This window comes from Lampetra fluviatilis, chromosome 28 (genome assembly GCF_964198595.1).
Source record: "Lampetra fluviatilis chromosome 28, kcLamFluv1.1, whole genome shotgun sequence".
In the NCBI taxonomy this organism is placed as follows: Eukaryota; Metazoa; Chordata; class Hyperoartia; order Petromyzontiformes; family Petromyzontidae; genus Lampetra; species Lampetra fluviatilis.
Window position 1 is genome coordinate 11754040 of NC_136302.1, and position 12471 is coordinate 11766510.

The window sequence follows — 12471 nt, forward strand, 5'->3', positions numbered from 1 at the left end:
AAAGGGAAGGAGGGAGGTCGGGGGCGGGAGTCCCCGAGACGGACAAAGAGGAGGAGGAGGGGGGAGGAGGAGGAGGAGGGGAGGGGGGAGGGAAGAGGGGGGGGGGGTACGGCTCAAGATGGGGAGCGGGGAGAGAGGAGCGCTGGGGCAGGGAGGGGAGGAGGTGAAGAGGGGTGGGGGGCAGGGAGGTGAAGAGGGGGGGGGGGTGCAGAGAGGTGGGGGGGGGCAGGGAGGTGAAGAAGGGGGGCAGGGAGGGGAAGAGGGGGGGCGGAGGGGAATAGGGGGGGGGGGTGGTAAGGAAGGACCGAGCCGAGATGACGAGGATGATGATGAGAGAGGCAAGAGAAGAGAGACGGAAGGAGCGAGCACAGGTGAGCTGCACGGCGCAGCAGCGTCTGTTCTCACAGTGGGCGGTGCGGAAGGTTCAGGGGTTCAGACGGGGGGGGGGGGTGACCACACATAAGTCACGTGATCCACGGCAGGCTTGAGCTGAGCTCGATAGACCCTTCACTGGTCGGCAAAACACCACGTGGCACATTTGCATATTTCTCAGTTAAAGCTTAAGGGGCCGTCCATAAATGACGTCACGCACCTGGGGGGGGGGGGGTCAGACATTTGTGACGATGTGTGACGAGGAGGGGGGGTGGGTTGAGAAATGTGACGTCACATCAAAATGCGCAACTTTAAATAAATATAGACGACACGTTCTACTTAATTAAATAGACTTTGTAATAAATGTTTTCTCCTACAACATCAGAGTGCAGCGCCACATTAAATACGCACTACGATGACAATAGTTTAAAGAGATTGAAAGCATGTTTAATTTTTTTTGGGAGGGGGGGGGCAGAGCTTTGTGACGTCATATTTGAGGGGGGGGGGTCTGACTTTTTGTGACGCCGTGTGACGAGGGGGGGGGGTAAAAAATCGTCCGTGTGACGTCATTTATGGACGGCCCCTAAGGCGCATCCCTGCAAATCCGATCTCACGCCACAGCTGGCGACAGAGCCTGCAATCGAGCGCGCTTCAGAGTGTATTTGGCCTACACTTCCACGCGCCGTGAGATGGAATCGAACCGGTATTCCCTGGATTGAGAGTTCGGTGCGCTGCTAACAACGACACCACACATGCACCTAAACTATGATTACAAATACATATAAAGATCCCCCGTATAGCCTTAACACATTTTGGGGGCAAGTGCTCTTCGCCAGCAATCTATGAAGGCCGGCAAGGCGCACCACGCCCGGCCGCCTTTGTCTCTCCCTGTACTGATTTTTTTTTTTATTATCCACACCGCACCAGACGTTCCAATGAAGGCCGCGTCGGCAAGGGGGCGCCCAGGACCGGTTCAAATATCACTCACGTGACACAAACACAAAAGTACACACGAAACTTCAAAGACAAAGATGCCCCATGCAGCCTTGACAGGCTGCACGGGGCAAGTGCTGTTAGCTAGCACCTATGAAGGCCGGCACAGCACACGAGGGGGTGGGTGGACATCACCACGCCCGGCTGCCTTTGTCTCCCCAGTGGCCATGTTTACACATCACGCGAGGTACTCATTTTCGGCTGAGTCGACCTAGGGGATACCCTGAACCGATTCAGATAATCGTCGACTTGTGTTGGCCGTCAGCGGGAATCGAACTCTGGCGGCCGGTTTCGTGGCGCATGGCGCTAACCGTTGGCACCAACTCCATACAAAGGTCCCCCGTATAGTCTTAACAGGCCGTTGGGGCAAGTGCTGTTAGCGAGCGCCTATGAAGGCCGGCACGGCACACGAGGGGTGGGTGGCCAGCAGCACGCACACAGAACGCCGACAACAATGACACGGCACGAATGGACCCCCCACAGTCTATGGGCGCGTGCGAGAGGGTGGCGATCATCTAAACAGGACCGTGCCCTGCCGCCTTTGTCTCCCCAATGATAACGTTAACACACCGCACCAGGTACCTCATTTAAGGCTGAGTCGACCTGGGGGAGGGCCCCCGACCGGGCCAGATTTTCGTAACCGATGTTGGCCGCTAGCGGGAGTCGAACGCCGGTCGGCCGCGTTCAGAGCAGTTCGCTAACCACTGCACCACCGCTCCCCAATCTGACACACACATATACAGACACAGACACACAGACATAGCCAAACAACCCCCATGACCGACACACAACGTGTGTCGGTCATGGGGGTGGATTGGCCCAGGGCTGTAAACTCGTATCAATAGAAGTATCACTACGACTACTACTACACACGTACGGGGCTCACACTATCGGACCACCATGGCGGCACGGAGAGTGATTCATTTCACTCATCGACAGGGCAGGGTCAGGTTAGGGGCTCTGGGTTGTGTGTGGGGTTAAGGGATACGAAAGGCCTCCCCCGATGGGCCACTGTGCACCCCCTCCCCCCACCATACCCCCCCCCCCCTTGCCCCCTTCGCCAACCTTGCGCTGATCAGCGTGGTGAAGAATGGTCAAACAACCCCCCTGCGAACGACCGACACCGCTGTGGGAAGAAGCCCTCCACGACTGGACTGAGTCAGAGGTGAAGGCGCAGCCCCGCAAGTGCCGGCTCACGCCACTGCCGGCGGTAGAGGGCTCAGCTGGAGGGCGGCTCTCCACCGGCGTTCTTCATTGCGAGGCCCCGCGGGCCTCTGGCGGCCCCTGGGTGGCCTTTAGTGCGGCCCCTGGCGTGCGCGGCCCTCCGACAATACACAAACCACAACCCCATCATCATCGTCGTCATCGTGCTGCTGTCACCCCCCCCCCCCCCCCCCCCATAGTTTCAAACGTGTGGCGGTCCTCACACTGATGATGTCTTGTCGGCGAAAGTGGCCCCCCTTGGAATATGAGTAAAGGGCAAGGGTCGGATCAGTGGTAGAGTTATAGGTATCCATGAGCCACTAACCGTGGCCCGTAAGCCCGGACCCAATACACCGGATCCCGTGAGACCCCCTTTCCGCAGGGGCTACCAATCCCAGAGCGCGTCTCAACCCAACCCACACTCACTCACACGTGGACCTGCAGCGCCCCCTAGCGGCAGGGGGCCTGCCAGGCAGGGGTCCTGCGAGACCAAGACAGATCTCGGTGAGGAAGCGTGTTGCGTTCACGTGTGAAGGGTCAGTGGTCCCTCCCTATCCATGCGCCTCCTCCCTCTCTCTCCCTGGCGCCACCGCGCGGTGCTCCACCAGCTCTGCTGTAAACGCGCTCTCGACACTACGATGCTGAAGTTGGTGATGATGACAATAAACGATGAAACGTATGATGATGATGGCGGTGATGATTTGTATTCCGCTTGTGTTTCGCAGGAAATCTTCGCGGAGTCTCAACTCTCCTTCAAGAGGGCCCTGCCGAGTTGCCGCAGTAGGGGGCGATGCTGCTGCAACTGCTGCGTGATCGCAATGGAAGACGTCGCAGGAGTTTCTCAGCATTGGGATGCGGGTTGGCCAAGTGATGACGTTGGAGGAAATCGGAGAATCCGCATTGAAGCCATGCAGAACGGAGGGAGAGCAGACAAACTCCAAACACAACACACTCGTGCATGCACTCACACTTACTCACAGTCTCTCACAGTCTCTCACTCACGCTCGCGCACTCTCTCTCACAGAACAGGTCGAGAGCAAACTCCACAGAGAGCGGCGCCCGAGTCGGCAATCGAACCCAGATGCTCGTTACCGTGAGACGCGAGTGTCACCACTGCGCTGCCACCGCCCTGAAGATGATCATCATCATCATGACGATCATCCTCGTCATGATGATGATCATCCTCGTCATGATGATGATGGTGATGATGATGGTGATGATTATGGTGATGATGGTGGTGATGATGATGATCATCCTCGTCATGATGATGATGGTGATCATCCTCGTCATGATGATGATGGTGATGATGATGGTGGTGATGATGATCATCCTCGTCATGATGATGATGGTGATGATGATGGTGATGATGATGGTGATGATGATCATCCTCGTCATGATGATGATGGTGGTGATGATGATGGTGATGATGATGGTGATGCTGCTGCTGCTGATGGCGATGATCGCCAAACTCCACTCTGACGGCGGCGCTCGCGTCACGCGCCCCGGCGGTGAGGAAGGGGCGCGAGAAGAGGGGGGGGGGCGAGGGTGAGGGGGCGGTAGTGGCGGGCTGTGTGGGGGGGGGGGCTCACAGTTGTAGGGGGGAATGGGGGGGGCATGGGGGGGGCACGGGGAGGGAACAGCGCCTCTTTGTGCCCCGGGTAACTCGACCCGCGCGCGGTGATGTAATGCTGAGCGCGAGACCCCCAGCAGAGGCCGGGCACGCGCATCGCGCACGCGCGCGCGCGGAGGGAGACGAGGGAGGGGCAGTGCGGAGGGTGCTCGCGGGGAGGGAAGAGAGAAACTCGGGCCGAGAGGACGTCTGAGACATCTGGGACATCTCCAGGGAACGCCTGAGACGCACCTATATGATAACTTCACGTGCAATCCGGAGTATGACAAATGTGCTTTTCTGTTTGCATGCGAGTACAATTATCCAAAAGCTGGCATGAACAAAATAAATTTTTAACGAGTGTGGTCGTCCATGCAAATTGCATCTCACAATTGCTGCGGAACCACAGGCGCGAGTTGGAATGATTGTGCCAGGCGGTGAGCCGGCTTTACCAACAGCTGCAAGCTCTGCAGTACTCTCTCTATATGTATGAAGATGTGTTCAGCCAAAAGGTGAGCGATCATTATACACGTGGGAGGAAACCCGGAGCACCAGGAGAAACCCCACGCATGCGAGGGGACAACACGCGCGCCTCCGCTTAGCACAAGTTCAACATGCATACACTCGAGCCCACACAGTAGGGGCAGATGATATCAGTCCACAGTTATGCCGTAACTGCATTCTGCCGACAAGACGGGGCACATGGCGGTGGCAACTTCTTCGATGCCCACGGGAAAGGAAGTTTCACGACATTTGTAATTTGTGCTGTGACCCACCAACACTCGCTGCTGCCTCCACGGTGCTGGATTATTGTCGGCCACGTGCAGCAGCGTAGCCACCACTACCACCACCACCACTACCACCACCACCACTACCACCACCACTACCACCACCACCACTGCCACCACCACCACTGCCACCACTACCACCACCACTGCCACCACCACCACTGCCACCACCACCACTACCACCACTACCACTGCCACCACCAGGCCACCACCACTAGGTGACACAAATTACTTCACGACAAATTCCGCCCCCGTCACCCCAACCCACCCCCCGTCAGATCCCCCAGACGCCTTCCGTGGATCGGGGGCCCCTGCACCTGTAAGAGAGGGGAGCTCCACCCATGGGAGAGTGGCGGGTAGGTCCCTGCTCCACTCCAGTCGCTCTTCTCCGCGAGTGGTTCCACAGCTTCAAACGCGAGTGTGGCGAGAGAGGGCCGCGCTCTCGCGGGGACGCGAGTGTGGAGAGAGCGGGGAGAGTGCAGAGAGAGAGAGAGTGTGGAGAGAGTGCAAAGAGACTGCAGGGAGACACAGAGAGAGCGCAGAGTGCAGAGAGAGAGTGGGGAGAGAGAGGGGAGTGCGATAGAGAGAAGGGAGAGATGGGAGAGGGAGATAGGGAGGAGAGATAGCTCCTAACAAAGCAATATCTCGCGACATCAAAGAGACATCACACAGAGGCCCTGAATAAAACAATATAACATCGACATATTCACCAATAACACCGCTCACAAATAGCAGAGTATATATCAGAATGACGTTTGGGACAACAGCCCTTCTGCAGAGTATATATCAGAATGACGTTTGGGACAACAGCCCTTCTGCAGACTGCACTTTACATCTGCCTGAGCTCGGATGGGTGACCTCTCATCTCGTGTGGTGGACAGGGGGCGAAGTTTTTTACTCACTCCACCTCCAAACGTTACCAACCCCAGCACTTAACCGGGGAGGTGAAGAATAGTCAAAAAATAATTCACATGGCCAGCACGGCGTAGGGCGGCTCTCATCCAGCAGTTGATTGACAGACTCTACCTCTCTATGGGCTGCGAAGGATCATTGCCCGAAACGTCGCGTAGTATATACCCTTTTCTTTTAAAGGCTACACACGCAGCGTAATTGTTGGGTGTGTAGAGTCCCTCCTCGCTGTTGCGAGTGTCCGCGTCGCGCCCACGTGGCTTGCGTTTGAATGGACACGGGAAATGGAAGTGCAAAGTTCAAAGTTCAAGGGCAGTGCCCCAATCACCCAAGGGGGCCTCTCCCCCTACCGCTCGCTAACCCGAAAACTCTCCCTACCTATTCCCCTCTCCCTACCCGTACCCCTGCCCCTATATCTATTCATACCCCTACAACTATTCATACCCCTGCCTCTATCCCCATCCTTAACCGTAACCCACACAACTTACTCCTCTTCCTAGCCCTGCCACTATCTATTGCACTTTCCTTAAAATTAAATCCCTACCCTTAACCCTTACCCATATCTCTTACCCCTATCTAAACTATTTACGATTTTTTTAAAATTTTCCCAGATAAGTCCCACTGAGCTATGTAACTCTTTTTCAGAAGCGACCTGTTCACAAATGATAGCTCAACGAAGTCGCTTTTCATCATGTGGATCTTTATAGCAGCCACGCACTCTTAACGCGTGTTTCTTAATGCGGAAGGAAAACCCGGAAGACCGAGAGGGAAAACCCGGAGGACCGGGAGAAAAAAATCCACGCGACCACGGGGAGAGAGAGACACGCAAACTTCAAATATACAGCAGGCATCGTCAGGGATGGGATAGGACCCACGACCTCCTGCATACCAGGAAAGGGAGTTAACGCCTCACCCACCGTGGCACCCCCCCCCCCCCCCCCCGTGTGTTGGTGGGGGTCTCACCCCTCTACCTCACTCCCCCGTGTGTTGGTGGGGTCTCACCCCTCTACCTCACCCCCCCCCCCCGTGTGTTGGTGGGGTTCTCACCCCTCTACCCCACCCCCCCGTGTGTTGGTGGGGGTCTCACCCCTCTACCTCACCCCCCCCCCGTGTGTTGGTGGGGGTCTCACCCCTCTACCTCACCCCTCCCGTGTGTTGGTGGGGGTCTCACCCCTCTACCTCACCCCCCCCCCCCCGTGTGTTGGTGGGGGTCTCACCCCTCTACCTCACCCCCCCAGTCCTCCTCTCGAACGCCCAGTGGGGCGGGGTGACACTGAGGCCGGGCGCGGGATTGTAACCTTGAGGGGCCTCGAGGGGGCCTCTCCCCTCCTCTTGGAGGGCCCTCCTCTCTCCCTACAGGGCCCTTCGCAAGGACCCCGCGGAATTTGTAATGTCCACAGCGATGTCGTGGCGTAGAGGTGTTCATTTGCGTTGAGAACGGGGGGGGGGGGGGGTTAGGGGGTTAGAAGAGCAACGCGTTGGAGCCCAGGGCCGTGAGAGCTGAGATCGCCCCAACGCAGGTGCGACTCGGCACGCGCGCGAGCGACTGCGGAACGAACCGCGCTTCCATCGCAGCTGGAGACGTCCGTTCGCTGGCCGTGCTACGAAAAATGAATTCCAAGGCAAAACAAAAAAATTAAGCCCCGATATATAATAATAATATATTCACAACGATAATGAAGCTGTACCTTTGAGGTGGTTTCACCATCACTGAAAAGATGGGCGAGTGTTCATGGTGTGTGGTCTCAGAATAAGAAGTTCAGCATACACACACACACACGCGGAATCAGCGGCTCAGCCATGGCTCGCTCGGCTCCGACTCAGTTCATAGAAAATCCCGAGCGTGGCTGGGACCATGCCCCAGAGCCGGCTAAAGGTAAGCATGCGCTCTGAGCCAGGCTCAGCTGAGCCAGCACCGAGCCTGAAGGAAGCCATGGCCAAGAATCCCGCCCTGAGACTCTACACGCTTGATTCCCGGAGAGGCCAAGGATCCCACTCCTTCATCGCCGTGCACTGGCGAGTGGTCAGGGTCGGCCACTTGGTGGTCGCGCACGGACGCCCCCCCCCCCCCCTCCGTCGCTCGCACCTCGCGGACTCGACCTGTCGCTGATTCCCTTCCCGGCTTCTCGGACCGCTCCAAAGCGGCGCTGTTTTTGGGTCTTCAGACCGAGTCGGCGCGCGTCGTGAGGAGCGACGGACAAATGGAGAAGGCGTCAAGGTCTCGCCCAGCCAAAGATTTGGGTCGTGGGAGGAGCGATGCGATATGGAGCGGTGGGGGTGATTTGTAGGGAGGGGGGGGCGGTGATTTGGGGCCTGGGGGGAGGGGTGTGATTTGGAGGGAGGAGAGGTGGTCAGGGATGGGGTGCGCTTGCTTGAAATTTGGGAGGTGTGAGATTTTGGGTGGGTCGGGATGTGTGGGCGAACGGTTGTTGATCGTGGTGATGATGGTGGTGGTGGAGGAGGAGGGGTCTGATTGGAGAGTGGGGGGGGGGTGTTGGGCTCGGCAGGGGGTGGGGTGGGGGTGGGGTGGGGGCGGTGTGAGCGCGCGCGAGCGGGGCGCGAGGCGGGCTGGCACGCGGCGCTCGGTGGCGCGCGGGCGTGCCAAGCCACGGGGGGGCGGCTCACGGACAAACACAGAGACACACACACAGACACACAAAAAGAGAACGATCCCCCGTGTAGCCTCAACATACTTTCGGGGCAAGTGCCGTTAGCAACACGCGGCACACTGGGGGTTGGGTGACAAGCACCACGCACGGCCGCCTTTGTCTCCCGAATGGCGATGTTTAGACATCGCACCCAGGTACTCATGTGAGGCTGAGTCGACCTAGGGGAGGCCCAGGACTGGTTGGATAATCGTCACTGATGTTGGCCGTGAGCGTGAATCACACACGCGCACACTGCACACATACACAGTACACAAATACATAAGACACACGCAGATATGCAGCAGCAGCAACAACAGAAGCAGCCGTCATTCTCCACAAAGTGCCGATTGACGTCACCACGGCGCTTGTGCCAGGCTGGGTTTCAGACTCACTCCCCGAGTGGCAGCAGCAGCAGCATCATCCTACGGTTCTCAGGACGTGGAACCGGGAGTGTGAGAGTGTGGTTCATGAATCAGGAAAGTTCAAGGGTTAATGAGCCTAGTGACCCGGCCACGTGGGGAGGGTGGGGGGGGGTCACGGCAGGGTCGTGAGACGAGGTCACGGGGAGTGGTCACGGGATCGAGCGGAGTGGTCACGCGTACATTCACACGCCTACACACACAGACGTACACAGGTATACAGACACAGAGCCACAACGTACAAACATTTCACACATGCACAATGATAATTATCACAAATGCAAAGACAAAGATGACCGGTATAGCCTTAACAGACTTATTGGACAAGTGTTGCGAGCGAGCACCTATGAAAGCCGGCACGGTGCCCGAGGGGGTGGGTGGTCAGCACCACGCCCGACCGCCTTCGTCTCCCCAGTGGCGATGTTTACACATCACACCAGCTACTCTCTTTGAGGCCGAGTCGATCTAGGAGAGGCCCAGCACCGGCTCAGATAATCGTCACCGGTGTTGGTGGCCGTGAGTGCGAATCGAACTCGGGTCGCCGGGTTCGTAGTGCTAACCGCTACACACGCAAACACTGATGGTCACGTGGACACAGAGGGATACAGACATTCAAAAGCCACAAAGACATATGCGCCAGGACAAACAAACACCTCTACACATTCGTCAATAACAGAAAAAAACAGAAAAACGAGGCGACGTTTCGGGCAATGGCCCTTCTTCCCAGCACATATGGAGGCCAGAGAGCTAGAGCCCTTATACAAGGACATACATATCGAGAAGGATACAGACATACAGCAATATAGACACCCACACATACAGATCACAAACCCGAGCTCATGCTAATTATACCCCTATCCCAGCCCGAACTGCTAAGCCTCGCCCTACCCCGACCCCTCAACCTCACCCTGAGCACGTCCTAACCCTAGCCCAGCACGAACCCTCGCCCAGACCTAAATCCCAGCCTCGACCCTTGCCAGGATCTTGCCGCTAGCCCCGAGTCCGGGCTCCGAGCTCGAACCTGGCTCGTCATCGTCACGGGCCGTGCTGGGGAGCGTGCTGGGGAGTGACTCGTGACCCCCCCCCCCCCCCGGGCGGGGTGAACATTAACCCGGCGTGAGAACGCGCGCGCACGGCCGGTGGAGCGAGACCCCTGCTCCCCGAGGGGGTCACCAAGGGGGGGGGGGGGGGTAACCCGTCACTCCCTGAAACGGACTCGGCGAGACCCTGGCAGCAGGACCCCCCCCCCCTCCCCCCCTAAACTGGAATGAAACCCCGAGATCCCCTCTAAGACCCGGACACTAATTCAATCAGATTCAATTTGCCCTCTGAGACCCCCTAAGCAAGACTCCAACACTGGCTCACTCCGACTCCCGAGACCCAAAATCCAACTCGATCTCACCCCCAGACCCCCTCGAAGCACCGAGTAGAACCCCTGCTCCTCTAGACCAATGGGGGAGTGGTGGTGGGGGGGGGGGGGGCTTCACCTGAGCGAGTGAAGCCTGGGGCGGGGGGCTGGGGGAGCGAGGATATGGGGGGGCTGGGGGAGGAAGGGGGCCACGGAGGTAATTGTGCGAGGCGGGGGGGGGGGATATGGGGGGGGGGGGGCGGAGGGCCCCGTGCCCCCGACTGGGGCAGCAGACGTGGGCAGGGGCCTTAATCTGGAACCCGGCAGCGAGAGGTGAGGAGGGTGGGGGGTGTGGAGATTGGCGAGGGGGGGGGCGAAGTGGGGGGGGGGGGTAATCTGCGGCGACAAGAATGCGGGCCCGACACCCGCGGTCATTAACTCTACCTTCTGTTGCGCGCGGTCTCGCACGTGCGCGCGCACACACAGTGACACACACACACAGGGACACACACCCACCCACACAGCGACACACAAACACCGTAACACACAGTGACACACACACACACAGTGACACACACACAGGGACACACACAGTGACACACACACACAGTGACACACGAAGACAAATATCCCCCGTATAGCCTTAACAGACTGTTGGGGCAAGTGCTGTTAGCGAGCACCTATGAAGGCCGGCACGGCACACGAGGGAGTGGGTGGCCAGCACCACGCCCGGCCGCCTTTGTCTCCCCAGTGGGGATGTTTACACACAGCACTAGGTACTCATTTGAGGCTGAGTCGACCTATGGGAGGCCCAGGGCCGGTTCAAATAATCGTCACTGGTGTTGGCCGCGAGCGAAAATCGAACCCGGGTCGCCAGGTTTCGTAGCGCAGCGCGCTAACCGCTACACACACACGCGCAGTGACACACACACTAACACACTGAAAGGTATATATATACGTACTAAACCAGCACCACAGCGCTTGTGCCAGGATAGGTGCACTTTGTCGCGACCACGTGAAGAGTCGAAGCCCCGCCCACTGGGCAGGCCCCGGGACGGATGATTGTATTGTTCTGTTTGGGGTTAGGCCACGTGGTGGTGATTTTAAGCCAAGATTGTTGTCGTTAACCCCTCCGCCACCCGACATGGTTCGCCACGTTGACAAAGATACACGCGCCAATGTTGCCGATCGCATTGTGATCGATACAGTTCCAGCTCCACCGGTGGCTTCTCCTTGACCGAGTTCAACATCGACGTTCGACGTTTCGTGCCTGAGCTCCATCAGGAAACGAAATAATCTCCCACGTGGCTTAAACCCAACAAACGAATTCGGACTCGGTTTGCATTGGGCTACGAGATGTTTAACGGTTTAAATGTGTACTCTTTGGCTCTTTCGGTAAAGTCACGTAGGTATAAAATAAAATAAATCACGACGTTTCGGGCACAACACAAGCATCCGTCATCAGCTTTCCCACCTGATGACGGACGCTTGTGTTGCGTCCGAAACGTCGTGAATTATTTTATTTTCTACCTACGTGACTTTACCGAAAGAACCAAAGAGTATGGATTCCTGCAGTCACGAAAGCTTCAAATCAAGGTTTAAATGTAACCGGCGTAGGCCGACCATTCCAATTCCTGAAAGATCACCTGTAGATTACTTCAGACTGTAGGATCAAGTGCTGTTAGCGGCACACGAGGTGGATGGGTGGCCAGCACCACGCCCGGCCGCCTTTGTCTTCCTAGTGAAGATATTTAAACATCGCACCAGGTAATAATTTGAGGCCGAGTCGACTTAGGGGGGAGGCCCAGTACCGATGCCGATAATCGTCACTGGTGTTGGCCCTGAGGAGGAATCGAACTCGGGTTGCCGGATTCATTGCGCAGTGCGCTAACCGCTATACCACCGCTCCCCATACACAGACACAGCAGCAGCATCAACATCGCCCTCGATACTGCGAAATATTGGCAAGACCCTCTTGAAAAAGAGTCTTGAGACTCCGTTGAGGCCTTTACTTTCTTGAAACACGTGGGATTATAAACAATAACGTCAATACGAACAAAATAAAACACACACACCATGTTCAACAGTTGTGATAATCACACGCCGATACGTAATGGCGCTTGTGCCAGGCTAGGTTCACTTTGAGGGCATCGCGCGAAGCGTTGAAGGCTCGCTGCTGGCA